This window comes from Mus musculus, chromosome 13 (assembly GCF_000001635.26).
Source record: "Mus musculus strain C57BL/6J chromosome 13, GRCm38.p6 C57BL/6J".
Taxonomy (NCBI): Eukaryota; Metazoa; Chordata; class Mammalia; order Rodentia; family Muridae; genus Mus; species Mus musculus.
In genome coordinates, this window is record NC_000079.6 from 59,180,964 (window position 1) to 59,196,582 (window position 15,619).

The 15,619-nt window shown below is 43.8% G+C and overlaps 2 long non-coding RNA genes across 10 annotated transcripts in view; one reads left to right on the forward strand and one right to left on the reverse strand.

Annotated features, from left to right (window-relative positions):
* Gm34354 overlaps positions 1-15,619 on the forward strand; it is a 54,957-nt gene that overhangs the window by 32,119 nt on the left and 7,219 nt on the right. For 2 of the 7 annotated variants that reach the window (XR_382523.2, XR_382524.3), the window contains one exon: positions 15,487-15,574. This is a non-coding gene — a long non-coding RNA (predicted gene, 34354). Of the gene's footprint in view, positions 1-10,492; positions 15,575-15,619 lie in introns of those variants that run through there. The other 5 variants (XR_001780970.1, XR_382525.3, XR_382526.3 and 2 more) reach the window with 4 other exon arrangements.
* Gm34558 overlaps positions 7,054-15,619 on the reverse strand; it is a 28,545-nt gene continuing 19,979 nt past the window's right edge. Inside the window, exons 1-3 of one of the 3 annotated variants that reach the window (XR_003950534.1) lie at positions 15,314-15,399; positions 8,382-8,574; positions 7,054-7,948 (exon numbers count right to left, since the gene is read on the reverse strand). This is a non-coding gene — a long non-coding RNA (predicted gene, 34558). Of the gene's footprint in view, positions 7,952-8,381; positions 8,575-15,313; positions 15,400-15,619 lie in introns of those variants that run through there. The other 2 variants (XR_382530.3, XR_003950535.1) reach the window with 2 other exon arrangements.

Below are 15,619 nucleotides of genomic sequence, written 5' to 3' on the forward strand. Positions count from 1 at the left end.
ACAGTCTCCTTGCCAGGGTCTGGCATCAGAATGCAGCCTTCCTCCTCCGAGAACCAGCTTGGGCACGCTCCATCTTTTCTCATCGAGGTCCACATGATTTCTTCCTTAAACGTTTGGGAAGATTCGCTAGTACAAGCATCTGGGCCCAAAGTTGTTTTTCTGGAAAGGAAGCATTCGATTTATCTAAGAAATAAAATGCGCTCAGATTTTTCTACTTCATGGGTCAGATTTGGCAACTCGAGATTTTTGAGGAATTTGTCCATTGGCAGCCAAATCTTCACATTTCTTGGAGTAAGACTGTGGTTAGGATGCTCGGGAGAGCATTTTAGCTTCAGCAGGATACATTCCAATGCCACTTTACTTATGTTAACGGCAGCATTTTCTTTTTCTTTCATGCCTGTCACGAGCAGGTTGTGGGTCTCGGTCACCCATTCCGTGAACCATTGTTGGCTCTCACTGGTCCTTGTCATTTACACGGCATCATTGTTATTACAGCTGAGCCTCTGACTTCTGTGTTTTCTTGTTTCCCACCTCCAGCTTCTTTGTTACCCTTTGCCTACTTTGTTGAATCGGAAGCTCGCAATCACGTGTTTTAGAACTTTGTGTGTTTATTTATTCTTCTCTTGGAAATTTTGGTGAAAATCTCAGTCAACTTGAGAGCAAAAATGTACCTGCTTGTTTCTTGCCCCGTTTTCTGTGCACAGCGACTGTGTCCCAGTGGATAGTGTGCTGATGGGTTTTTTCTTTTTTAAATTTCGTTATCTATGTTTCTATTTTATCAACTACAGGCGCTCCCCTTGTCTGTGTCTGTAGAATCAGCTCCACTTCCCTCCACACACGGTTGTCTCTCTCATGGCACTCACACATTTACAGTCTTGAATTTTCCAAGGAGACAGGTATGTTTATCACTAGGAAATCACTTGCTATATACTTAGGAATGAATGTCTCTTGACCGGATCCCACTTTATCTGAGGTTAGTGGAGTTCAGAGTGCATCCTTCCAACTTGTGACTGAATGTGTTTAAATATAATCTCTATGTATTTTTGCACTCGGGCAGAATATGAATGCTTTTATAATTTTATTCCATCTGATGACCTGAGATTTTACTTAGTCCATTTTCATTTGTTGTAACTGTGAATGTATTGGAGTTTAGAGCTACTAATTTATTCTTGAATTTTGTTCCTTCTTTTGGAGTAAAAAATTATTTTTCCTCTAAAGCTGTTAGAATGGTTTACACTTTCTTTTTCTTTAAATTGTCATCATGTAGATGAAACATAAATTACATTTTTTTTGGGGGCTGGGCTACTAGCTAGTACTTAACTATGTGAATTAATTTTGACTACCTGAAAATTTACCTCTTTTTCTTTTAAAATGTGACCACCATGAGTTTGACTCTAACTACATCATACAAGGACTGCTACTTTGTCTTTTTTTATGTAGTGTTTTTATTTATTCCGTGAGAATTCCACGCAATATGCTTTGTTTTCTTTAGTTAATATTTGTGTATATTTTCTTTTCTCTATTCTTTATTCCTTCCCCTGGGCATATTTTATTGTTCCCTGAAAGAAGCTCTCTTTAGTGTACCTTGTATCCACAAAAAAAAAAAAAAAAAAAAAAAAAAAACAACAACAAAAAAAAAACCTTTTACCTTTGTTTCTTTGCAGACACCTGACTTCATTGTGTGACTTGCATTATAGTTGTTCATCTTTGGGGAGCGGGGTGGTGCCGTCACTGGCTTGGGATGTTTACCATATCTTCCACCTCAAACACTCCTTGGAGCTTTGTGGAGACGATATTCTCAGCCCTCCTCTCCAGCTCTGTCTGAAGGACACTTCCACTCCGTGGAGAATCCCAGTCACAGTGCCACATTTTGTCATCTCAAAGATGTCATTCTACTGCCATCTGGCTTCCGTCATCTCCAATGAAAGGTTGGCTGTTGACCTAACTGCTTTTCCTCTGAGGCATTTCCCATCACCTCAACTGCTTCAGGAGTTGAATTTCAAGTTAGTCTGGTTCTATTATTTTACAAACAGCAATGCCATTCCTCCCTTCTCCCTTCCCTCCCTCCTTCCCTTCTTCTACCCCTCCCTTTTCCCTCCTTCCCTTCCTTCCTCCTTTCTTCCCTCCCTCCCTCTGCCTCCTCTTCTTTCCCCCTCTTCCTTCTCTCCCTCTCTTTGTCTCCAACTTAGCTAGAATTTTGAACCGACTCAGTCTCCCAAAGCACATGTGTGCATTTATTCTACCTTTAGGTACTTTATGTTCTACAAATCATATACACGGTTTTCAACTTGTAGGTGCCCCCAAGTAATTCTCTTAAAAAGATCTAGTTAGAGACCACATCTGATACCAAATATACACATCTCAAGTCCTTTACATGAAATGGCATGTTGTATACTGTTTGCATATAACCTATACTAACCTCTTGTCTACTTTTAATTCTCTTTTTATTACTTATATTTCTTTTTTTTAAAGAATTATTTATTTACTTTATGTATATGAGTACACTGTAGCTATCTTCAGACACCAGAAGAGGGCATCAGATCCCACTACAGATGGTCATGTGGTTGCCACCATGTGGTTGCTGGGAATTGAACTCAGGACCTCTGGAAGAACAGTCAGTGCTGAGCCAGCTCTCCAGCCCCCTACTTATATTTCTTAATACAGTGTAAGACACTGTGCTCCTGCTGTTGACTTCTGAGTTCAGAGACTGCAGGCATGCATGCCCATAGGCTCCTGTAGTCTACCTTTGTACAAGGCTGACACCCCTTCCTTCCTTCCTTCCTTCCTTCCTTCCTTCCTTCCTTCCTTCCTCCCTCCCTCCCTCCCTCCCTCCCTCCCTCCCTCCCTCCCTCTCTCTCTCTCTCTCTCTCTCTCTCTCTCTCTCTCTCTTTCTTTCTCTCTGCCACATTGTTCCACTTCTCTAGCACCATTTGCTGAACATTTATCCCCTTCCCCATCCCATGCCACTGCTTTGGCTAAAACTCAGTTTTGTGTATTTGTGTGGCTCTATTTCTGGTCCCCCATTCCACTGACTAATTTTAATATCCCTCTAGCTCTTGGGCAACATATTGTTAATAGAGCATCGTGTTTGTAATTAATTTTGTAAGAACTATGCTGTTGGCTTAGCTTTTTCAAAGCCATTTTAATAAGGGTTCTCAAACGCTTCAACCTCCCTTGTAGCCCACCGTCTAAAGGTGGGGGAGAAAAGATGGTAAATAGGACAAGGGGATGTGGACCTGTTTAGAAGTAATTCTTCAGGGCGATTCCAATCTCCATTGTCATGATACCAGCAGTTCAGTTCAGTAGTATCAGGATACCAACAATTCATTTCAAAGAGGGTCACCAAACACAAATCAGCAGCAGTGGCATGATCCAGCAGAAACCACCAGGCCTCCACTGACTCCTCAGGAGTCAGTGGGAGCGACCAGAACCACCAGCAACAGCTGAAAAGCCAGAAGTTCTTTGCCTTGCCTCTCTCCTCGAAGTAAAGATCAGCAAAGTCAGGAGACCCACAAAACATTGCATGTCTAGCAATGCAAGCTCCCTGCCCCTGTCTGTTGGGTTCTACTTATATACTCTCTCCAGACATCACATGTCCTCTCTCTCGAGTCCTGCTTCAGCAAAACATCACGAGTCTGCATCACATGACACAACCAGAAATTTCCACTTCACTAAGCTCAGCATATTAGTTTGGTTTTCAAGGTTGCTTAGGTCTCCTGTCACCCTTGTCTCTTCATAAAAGCATTCCATTATACTTCACGATTACTAGAGGGATGGGATCCTGTGTGTTGGATCATCCAATCTGTGAGCAAGATGAGCTATTTTAATTGTTTATGCTTTGTCTGTCTGTTTCTTTCTTTCTTGTTTGAAACGGTGGAGGCCTCTTTGTAGCCCTGGCTACAAACTCTGTAGAGCAGGCTGTCCTTAAACTCTGAGATCTGTTTGGGAGTGCTGGAACAAAAGCTGTGTGCCACCATAGCCAGCTAATTTATGTCCTTTAATTGTTGGATTGTAATGTTAAGTGCACATGTCATATAGACATTGTGTTCTGTGCATGTCTGTCAGTGTTTTAGGCTGGCGTGTAAGCGGTGCTCATCTTAAGTCTGTGTTCCATTTCTTGCTCACTTGTGTAGTAACGTTAGGTTCTGATGTATTTTCCTATCAACTGTAATTGTGTTGATTCTACTTCTCCCTTTCCTATTGTTATGTACTTGGCTTCTCTTGCCATAAATGGCTGCCAGAGCTTCAAGGCTTGGCTGGAGCATGGCAAGAGATGACAATTTTACCTCGGAACTGAGGTTTTGAGCTTTTTAGACTTTTAAATATGATGTTGGCTGTCGGTTTTCATAGATGCTTTTAATGGAGAGGACCCAGGTTTACTCCCGGTTTGCTGAGAGATATTTGTCAAGGATGAACACAGTTTCAAGGTGGGAGAAGAAAATAAAAGGGAAATAACTGGGAAAGAAGTCAAAGTGCTCCCACTTGCACATGGTATGATTCTTTGCATAAGCCACCCTCCAACCCCCGAAGACACTATCAGATGCTCTTACAGCTGCCCAACACCTTCAGAGAAGTGGCAGGATAGAAAATCAACAGCATAGACCAGTAGTCTTCCTACGTGTCAGTGTCCAACATTCTGAAAAGGAAATCAAATCAGGGACTCAGTACCATTCACGACAGCTACACAAAGGTAAAATACTTAAGAATAGACCTAAGCAAGGAAGTGAAAGACCTCATCCAAGATAGGCTTTCTGTTGCCGTTGTACACACAACAAAATCATTTAAGGGAGGAAAGGGTTTATTTGACTTGCATGTTCCAATCATAGTCCACCACTGAGGAAGGGCAGGAACTTCAGGCAGGAACTGAAACAGATGCCATAGGGAAACTCTGCTTACAAGCTTGCTCCCCGTGGCTTCCTCAGCCTACACCAGGACCAGTTGTCCAGAAGTAACACCACTCACAAAGAGCTGGGTCCTCCCACATCAATCATTGATACAGAAAATGTCCCACAGACAATCTAATGGAGACAATCCCTCAGTGAAGTTTCCCTCTTCCCAGGTGGTTTATATAACGTTGACCAAGGAAACTAAGCAGCGCAGACCTCCACAGTGAGAACTCAAAGACACTGAAACAATTGACAGAGATATCAGAAGATGGCGAGACCTCTGTTCTCATCAACTGGAAGAATTAATGGATGGTGAAAATTAATTACCAAACAATCTGCAGAGATTTAATACAAGCCTAATTGAATTTTGATTTAGTCAAAATCCCCTGGCATTTTTCACATATATAGTATTTTTTATAAATGTATATGGGATCAGAAAAGACCAAAGCAATCCTGGGATTGCTGTTAGCATTTCTGATGCCATGTTATACCACCAGAGCCATAGTAGCAACAGCATGGTGCAGACTCAGAAACAGGCATATGGTAGAAGGAAGGACCCGGATGTAAGTCCACACAACTACAGTGCCTTCACAACGTCAAAAAATGTACATTAAAGAACAGGCAATATCTTCAACAGAGAGTTCTGGAGAACCTGGCTATCAACACGCAGAAAAATGAAATCAAATCTGTATCTCTCACCTTGTACAAAACTCAACCCCAAAGGTATGACCTCAACGTAAGAGCAGCTAGTCTCAAATATTTACCTTCAGATGGCAGATCTTATAGATAGCATATTTCTGTATTCTATTGTTGTGTGTTTTCCAGTGGTATGTGTAAAGGCAGGGACTTCAGGTAAAAACCCGTTACATTTAGGGTAATTTTGAAAGTTGGAGCTTATTTCTCCATTTCATCTTTTGTCTAGTTTTATCCTCTGAATCTCTTCCTCCAGTTTCTTTTTCCTACCTGCATAAGTTTATTAAATGTATATCCCCACACTTACTTTTGATCTCTGTGCAGCATTTTGAATATATCATCTGTCTGCCTTCTTTAGTGACTGCTGTAGGTGCTACTGCACGTGTAAGGAGCTTAGTCACGGGCTTGGTGCCTCATCATGCGGACAGAGTAAAGGTAAAACCCTGGTTTCCTTTAGCACCGTATACCTTCCCCCACTTTCAAGTATAATTATTTTTGAGTTTTTCTCTGTAAACACTAAACACCATAGCAGATGGTGTGTAAGTTTGCTTTGACTACCACATGTGAGCTAAGCAAATAATCAAAATAGACGATCATGTCTCTCTATGCTCGGCCATTCCTAGGCGCCTCTTTCTTTTCTGGGGCCCAGCTCCTCTGCTGAGAGAGCCTCTTGAGCCACCACTGGGGGAGTTACTAACAGTAAGTGCATTCCCTACTTCCCTGTGCTTGCAGATGCTTTCTATCAAACTTTATTACTGGGGAATAGTTTTACTAGATATGTAGTCACAAAGTTAACCACTTCTTTCCATTTCTCAGCTTGTGGTTCCAAATGAGAACTTGGGTATCCTTCATGTTACCATTGCCCTGAAGGTCACCTGACATTCCCTCTGGCTGCTTCCTCATCTCTCCTTGCAAATATCTAATTAAATGCCCTCTTTGCATCGTGTCACCTTTATTCTGTTTTCGGTTCTAATGAATGACCACGCCACTCGGTGACGTTTCATGAGATGTTTTAAACTATGTTACATTTTTTTAGTCTCGTTCTAACAGAGGTAAGTCTCCTGGGTTCTCGGCTTCTTTTAGGCCGAGTTAGCTCCACTCCATAGGAAACCAGTCTGGAGTTGGGTTCCCTTTTCTTCCCAGTTGCTTTGTTTTGAACTGTGATAACTTCCTTGAATTCCTTTTTATTGTATAACTTCTAAGTTTTTACTGACTGTCTTAGTTAGGGTTTTACTGCTGTGAACAGACACCATGACCAAGGTAACTCTTATAAGGACATTTAATTGGGGCTGGCTTACAGGTTCAGAGCTTCAGTCCATTATCATCAAGGTGGGAACATGGCAGCATCCAGGCAGGCATGGTACAGGTGGAGCTGAGAGTTCTACATCTTCATCTGAAGGCTGCTAGCAGAATACTGGCTTCCAGGCAGCTAAGATGAGGGTGTTAAAGCCCACACCCACAGAGACACGCCCACTCCAACAAAGCCACACCTTCTAATAGTGCCACTCCCTGGGCTGAGCATATACAAACCATCACACTGAGATGTATTTTTCAAAAGTTCAAGAGGATTTATAATCGCTCTTGATGCGTGCTTGTGATAACATCTTACAGTCTTAGAGAGTTCACTGTTGGCTTTATTTCATTGGGAGCAACCATTGATTGATTGTCTCCCACTATTTGTGTTGTGATTTCCCTGATTCTTGGTAGATCTGTTTGCTTCTTAACTCTATGACAGTATTTTGTATGTATTTATCCACCCTTAGTCCCATTCAGCCTTCATCTTAGGAGCAGGCACTACCTCTGTTAAGGTGTAATAGGACTGGCTCCTGTCACCCAAGCATCGAAAACAGAACATGGATTCACAGAACACAGACTTACTGGATGGGATTTCAGTTTTCCTGTACACCTTCTCAACGCATGGCCTTTCTCCATCACCCGACCTCATCTCGGAGTTCTAAAATCATTTCAGTATTTGGCTTCAGAGCTACCAGGAAGAGAAAGGGCAGAGAATTGGTTCCCACTGTGTTGCTATGAAAGGTGAACGCAGAAATCTCAGCTCTCTGCCAACACGGAGGGGGAGAGGAAGTCGAGATGCTCTACTGTGCTCACTCAGCCTTAAAGACTCCAAGTCCGGGCGGGGCAGAGACTCTGGTCCTCACTGAATTAGGCTGGAAGGGTGAGGGAAGCGAAAAACGGTGTTGACCACCAGCAGCCCACCACATTCTTCTGTCCAGTTGAGGTCAGGTCCGGTGAATGCTCCACTACCTCCAGGCTCTATATGTGGTTGATGTCAGAGGCAGGGTACAGATACACCAACTCTTCTCGCTCATCTTCTCTGACCACTTAAAGCAGAGATTCACCTCTGGACCCTGCTGCAGGAAGACAGTGAAACTAAACAGCACCAGCCTTTCCTAGTGACTTAGCGGTCACGTGATTGCTGTGGGGGCGGGTGGAGGCTCAGCTCCCCCACAAAACACCACTGAGGCTGCCCTGACCGAGGATTTGGGAGTTTTCACTCCCACTAGGCAGCAGGTGAGAGAGCATTTGTGCACTTAGCAATTATCTCAGCACCACTTCATTACAGGCGAGAGGATGGATAGTTAATTCTGTGTTCAGTCCTACAGACCCCGCCGAGGAATCAGAGCATACTGCCTCATTTGAATAGAGAGTGAGGATTTTACAAGATAGATTCCCTACAAACCCCACTGCAACCCAGGAGAAAGTTTTGCACTACTAGAAAGGTGATGTCTAAGGATTTCTACTGCCTTCCCAGTCGTTTGGCCTGGGAAAAGCAATATTTACCTGTGTTTGCTGGTCAGACAGTTGTAAGCCTCTAGAGCCTCCCTGCCAGGTAGATTTGGGAAGTGATGATGGAGCCCCAGAGACCGGCCACTTGTTCTTCAAATCTCAAGAATCGGGATCTGCTCTCTTTTCAGCATCCCAGACCTTTCTTTGCTCTACGGTGCCTTCATTCTTCAGCTGGGTTGCAGAGGACCTAAGAGAAATGGGCTGAAGTGTCAGAGAAGAACCAGGAACCTCAGGCCAAGAAGTGTCACCTCTTCATTTAGATCGACTCAATGCACACTTACTTACCCACTACTCCTGATCTTAATTCCAAGACTTTATAGTTTTGGGTTTGTTGTTGGTTTTTGTTTTTGTTTGTTTGTTTGTTTGTTTTTGTTTTGTTTTTTGTTTTTTTCTGTACCTTCTATTCCAACAAGGACTATATGCAACAGGATTTTTTTTGATAAATGAATTATATAAAAACATAAATGTTACAAATACCATGGTTAATTTCTGGTTTCAACATGATGTCACTGGCCATCCAACTGTAAAGTGCCCTGTGTAAAGGAGTCATAGAAGCCCGTATGAATTTATTCCATGCCAGTGCTATCAGATATCCGGTCAATTTACAGACTCCTACTGCTTTGTTTTTATTAGTTTTGTTTTGGTTTCTAATGGGGAGTTTTGTTTTTACATGTTAATTTTGTTTTGGACACACACACACACACACACACACACACACACACACACATGCACTAGCCAGGGCTGACTTTGAACTTGAACTTGTCGTGTCGAGAGTCTGATCTTGAGTATCTGCCTACACTTCCCAAGTGCTGGAATTACAGACGACCACTACCACCCCCTGCTGCTGTTTCACTTTCTTTGAAGAAACTTCACAAAGTGATTGGTGTTTAATAATCTCAGTAGAACATAAGCAGCAATTGACCTTTTGTGTCAGTGTTCAAAGAAATGTTTTGACATCGTCTTCGCTTCAGGACAGGACCTGTATCTGTTGAGTTAACGCTTTACTAAACTGGAAGAGAAGATGAGATGTAGGAGTCCTTTGCTATGTGTGGGTTGCTGCTGCATCTGCGGGGCGTGGCAGGGACCAATCAGCTTTCTTGTTGTTGATCTGACTGGGAGATTATAAGATGGGTCCAGAGCTTTAACTCTTGGACAGTAAAGAGGCATTGAATGAGGGTTGAGGGAAAACAGAAAATGAGAATGGAGGCGCTCATGCCGGGAAAGTGATCAATGGGTGAAGACAAAATTAAGGCTTTTCTCTTGGGACTTGAGCGTGGACTATAAGTACTCTCCTGTGGTTTCCCACGTGGTGTCCAGTAACACTTCCTAGCGCAGACACAGAAGGCGCTGCGCCTTTTACTGGTTTGGGAGAGGATGAAAAGGGTCCCTCTGCCTCTGGTTCACTTCGGAGATCCTGAGATTGAAGCTGCCGAACACAAGCTTTGCAGAGCTCTGATACCATCGCTTACTTCTCTCATTTTAGAAGCTTATCTTTTGCTCATTTTATTGAATTTTAATGATGGTGTGTAGCTTGTCAGCTTCCACCTCAGTGCCTCTGAGCACAGCTGTGCTGTGTGCAGTTGAGATATAATATTAATATAACTAAGGCTGTGAGTCTTAGTTAATATCAAGGACACATTGTTTTGTTATGTACTCTGTGTGTGTGTGTGTGTGTGTGAGAGAGAGAGAGAGAGAGAGAGAGAGAGAGAGAGGGAGAGAGAGAGAGAATGTTTGTGTGTGTGTATGCCTATGTCTCTGTGTCTCTATGTCAGTGTGTGTCTGTCTGTGTGTTCATGTCTGTCCATGTGTCTGTCTGACTGTATGTTTGTGTCTGTGTGTCTGTCTGTGTGTCTGTGTGCATCTGTCTATATGTCTGTATCTCTTTGTCTTTGTTTTTGTGTGTGTGTGTATGTCTGTATGTATGTCTTTGTGTGTATGTGTGTCTGTCTGTGTGCTTGTGTGTATGTGTCTATCTGTCTGTGTGTTTGTTTGTGTGTGTGTCTGTTTATATCTCTTTGTATGTATGTGTGTCTGTGTGTTTGTGTATATTGGTCTATATGTCTGTGTCTCTGTGTCTTTGTGTTTGTGTGTGTGTGTATCTGTCTGTTTATATCTCTTTATGTGTATGTGTGTATGTGTATGTGTATGTGTGTGTGTGTCTGTCTGTCTGTGCCAGGGCACACATGCAAAGTCAGAGGGCAGCTCTCTGGAGCGGGTCTCTTCTCCCCTGTGCACTGAACTCAGGTTGTCAGGCATGGCCACTTTTAGCCACTGAGCCATCTCCCTGGTCCAGGGCAATGAATATGACTCTGCCTTCAGAGTGTGTTGGCTGACTCCTACCACTCCAATAGTCACTATCTTCTCTTCCTTCCTTTCTCTTGCACTTGACTGAAGTGTTCTACCTCTGACCCACATCCTGGGCAATCCAACTATATCTCTTAGGTGGTTCTTTACCATCATCTCCTCTCTCGTCTCTGTTCTGTGGCTCCAGACAAACTGCAGTTTCTACACAGCAACCAAGGTAAGCCTGTTAAACATAAATCAGATCATGACCTCATAAGCCTCCATGCCAGCATGCTCTGCATTGATGGGTTTGTGCAACCACTGATACAAAGTGCTTGGGGAAGCATCTCATTTGTAGGGGACACAGGCAGGTGTTATTCCTCTGTTATCCCTTAAGGATGACCACAACACCTGATGGGGACTATTCAAGAAAGCAAAGGGTTTTTATCTTGGCTCATCATTTCAGAGGTTTCTGCCCATCCTGGAGCAAGCAGATCAGTCCACTGTGGCAGAGGCATGGTGCACAGAACTTATCCTACTTGTTTCTAATGAAAAAGAAACACACAGTATCAGCTGCATTTACCATGGTTCCCAACATGTCTTTGAAGAGTTATTCCTTGGACATACCCACATCTTGATGTCAGAATCTATAGTTTGTCATGAGTTCGAATCATGCCTTATTGTTGGTACTGCAAGTGGCTAGGCAGACACAAACACCGTGTCTTCCAGAGCCATTGAAAATGTGACACTGCCCTCACTGTTTGGTCCTGACACAGGGTGAATGGAAAGAAGATTGCAAATGGAGACCTTCTTAGCTTCACTGGTCCTACATCCAGGCTTAGCCCATCAAGCAAGGCCCAGCTGCCTTCCTAGTTACAGGGCCGTGAGGCTGCGCTCTGTGCTGATCCCTTTTCCACTGGCTACACATGATCTTCTGCCCACTCCTCTGGATCAGTACCAACAATTGTAGAAAGGGAGGAAGCTCCTGTCATTGGCTGTGTCTGCTCTGTTGACTCCCGCATCCAAGCCCAGATTTTCTCCTGGAGAGAGGTCTCTTGGATATGGTGTCTCTCTGGAGATAGAACTCTGAGTCCAGAGTCACAGAAAAGCAGCCGAGCATCCTTCTTGCTCTTGCCCCACTCAGATACTTTGTATCCACCAGTGGCTCTGGCACTGGCTCTGGCTCCTGGAAGTCTTAGCCTCCACACTGGCTGCTCTTCCCTGTTCTATGAATCTCTTTGTTTGGCTTGTCAACAACCACCTTTCAGAAGCCAGACTGGGTGTTCCAGTGTTGCTGACAACCTAAACTATTTCTGTGGCCTCTTCTGAAGTCAAGCTGATGGCTTTCCTTCCGGGGTGTCCCGGGTGGTGTTCCGCAGTAGCTCAACCTCACTGCTGGTTCTGTGGATGGAGAAGTGTGGCCGGAATGCGAATCAATGCACACTTCTTTTCATCAACAAAGAATGCTTTTGAGTTTCAACTGAGCCATATGAGTACATAGCTGTGTGGTAAATTACATTCCCGCACTGAGTTCTAAGTCTGAGGACAAGGGCCAGTGGGTCACAGGAAAGTGACATTGGGCTAAATCCTGCTAGGGGGCAATGAAAGGACTGCTTGCCCACTTTGACTGTTTAAGGGAAGACAGAGGGAACGGAAAGAGGAAACTTTCCTGCATCAGGAAGACGCTTCGAGTCTGTGTGAAATAAACCATTTTCTTTTTAATCATAAGGGAATAATTTTTCCCTCTTAACCATCAGTGTTGCCGCTTTGAAGTCAAAGCCTGTGCAAGAGCAATTTGCACAGAATTATACTCTAGGAAACTGTCTAATCACTCGCAGGGCTGGCCTGTTTCTAATGCAGAAGGGCCTTGTTGCCTGGAGTGAATCATATGCTGAAGAAAACTTTACAAAATAACTGAATAGAAGACTAATGTGAATGTAGGCAGCAGCATGAGCCAGCTTTTCTGCCCCTGCTGTTCTTATGAGCAAGCTCGGGTGTATCCGAGAATGCTTGTACAGTTGGGGCCCTCTGGTTGAAAGAAGAACCCTTCGATTTATGGGATCTGTCTGGTGGAGTCTCAGCAGTGTCCTGTCAGGTACATTGAGGCATAAGCTGAGGACCAGAACATTTTTGCTGTTATTGGTGGTGGTGGTGTTTGTTTTGTTTTGTTTTGGCTTTTTTTTTTTTTTTTTGAAAAATGAAACCAGAGATGGGACTGGCTTTGATTTAATTAAATCAAAGATCTTTAGTTGACAGTTTGCAGGGTCCATAACACTGTATGGGGTGCACACATATGAACAAAGAGATTAAATTCATCATCATGATTAGAAATGCAGATAAAAACCCACAAGAGAAGAATTTGGCCAACAAAATGAGACAAATTCTATAAACACCCAAAATACATCTCCTCCAAAGTCTGCAAATAAAGGTGTCAGCTTGTTTGACTTCTCCAGGAAGAGTTTCCTTTAAAGTGTTGCAAACAGCGCAGCAGCAAGGAGCATCTGCTCAAAAGAAGGCCAGCGGTGATGGCGCTGTGGGTCACCCCTCAGTGCCTCTGCATCTTCAGGTGTTTCATTAAAACCCTACTAACTGGTTAAGACTAGAATGCAGCACGGTGTCGGTCACAGGAGATTATCCACAGGCTCCACGTGGACCCAAAGACACAGAGTCCCCATGTGTGGCTGTCAGAGTGCTCACTGTCCAGATGGCCTGGATACATTGTGTTTCATGATGTAGCTGCCCCAAGGACCACAGAGGATAGGCATGAAAGATAAGCTATCCACAATGAAATCTTTAAAACACGGAAAAGAGAAATGGATGAAGACACAAGAGGATGAGAAGATGGCTATGCACATGGACCAGAAGGATCAGTATTGTGGAAATGGTAATTTTACCCAAAGAAGTCTATAGGTTCGATGCCACCCAAATCAAAATCCTGATGCAGTTTTTCCATGGAAACAGAAACCATGACTTTAGAGCTCATATTGAAGCTCAAAAGACCCCAGAGAACTAAAGCAATCCTGACCAGTAAAAGCATAGCTGGAGGTATCTATTTCAATAAACTATTTTGGAAATTGTTTGAAGAGAACCAGTGAAAGATGGGCTCTGTATCCAAGGTTCCACACAGCTGAAACCTGCATCTGGGTGTTCGCAATGCCACTTTAGACTGCTGGTGGAGTAGGGCTGAAGTAGGCAAGGCCAGGCCAAATGTGTGTTGGGACAGAGGGAGGTGGAGAAGCCAACGGGCTTCCACTGGCATCTCCAGACATCTTATATGTTCATGACATCATCCCTTCCCGGGGCATACCAGAAGACAGATAGCCGTTGTCTTTTCAGACAGGAAGGGCTCACCCTGACTTCCAGCCACTGTGCAGACCCTGGCTGGCTATTCCAGCTTCAGTGAGCAACTCTGCAGCCTCCCTGTATCAGAGCTGAGCTTTCAGTCCATAGCGTCTGTTGAGTGTGGCTTCTCTTCTTGACTCCCCTCATAACACAGCTGAGCACACGGAAACCTTCAGCAGGTCACAGAGAAGAATGGCCTGCTAAGCATGTAGCCGCAATGACTCACTAACATGCACTTCATACATGCATAAAGTTTACTAATATACACTTTGTAGGCTGCTCCTCAAGACCTGCAATTTGAGGGTTCACAGCTTTAAAACTTCACAGTTTTTCAGTCTCAGAGGGCTTGATTCATGGCCTAAGTTGTTGTTTTTGTTGTTGTTGTTGTTTCCTTACTAACTCTCAGAAAATGTGTATTTTCAGGCCACATTTCAAGTCCCAATGTCCTAAGGGACATAAGAGGGAATTGGTCCCACCCCCTGTAGTAAGGGTGAGATGGGCATCTTGATCTATAAAAGGAAAATGTCAACTATTGAAGGAAAAGAATGACATTTGTTAAAGCACAGAATGAAGGCTTTTATTCAGGACCAGGAAACAAGGCAGGGGAAACTGTTGGGGAAGTTCGAGTTCCTAGAGGAGGCTATGGGGGATTGCTACCATACACTGTGCGTCGTCTGGTTCAGTCTTCACACGGTATTTCTGAATAAACACCTGTACGCGCATAGCCAAGTGTTTGCTGGATACCTTCCCACTCTTTCTATTGTCTTTTTACAAAGATCCTCTTCCTGGCCAAGTGTCCATCCAGCTGCTGACCCTCCTTCCAGTCTGACCTGTACACTTTCTTGTCTTACCCACTTTCCACACAGATCACAGGTAAGTTATTTAACAAGAACCCCATCCTGGATATCACAGCATTCTGGATATGGAACTGGGCTCATCACCCTGCACAGGATGCCTACCCACCCTAGGCGGTAAGAATCCTATGAGGTCTGTTTAGCTATGATCCTTCCTAGCCCATTTCCCTTTAGCAACATTGTATTCTTTAACCCTTCCTAGCCCCTGTATTTCCTTTTAGCAACATTGTATCTTTTATCCCATCCCTTGTAAGTGCCTTCCTGCACCCTAGTGGCACTGAGCCCCATCTCCCTCACTGCAAACCCTTTGGCTAGTTTTCCCTATGCCTGCCATCATGGTCTCTAACACTTACTTTCCACTCCACACTTTCAAAAACAGTGTTGGGGTTTGTCTCTCTTCAAACAGCCTGTAGTTTTCCAGAAGCAATAAAACGTACCGCATCTTACCTTCACACCAGGGCATGGGCTAATGCTCTCCTCTTCTGCCCCTTAGAATCTTGAGCTCAATACATGCCTTATAAATCTGCATTGCTTGGGAGCTGGTTGCAGAATCTTTGGCCCTACCTCCTCATATTCTGAATCAGAAGCTGCATTTTATAAGATACTTGGCTGTTTTTCAGGCATGCTGCAATCTGAGAAGCCCGCCCTGGGAGATGACGCCAGTGTGCTGAGAGCCAACAAGAAGAAAGTCATTGTGAGTCTGTTTCGGTGAGGTGCTCCTCATTCCCTCTCATGTGTTAGTAAAATGTGCCT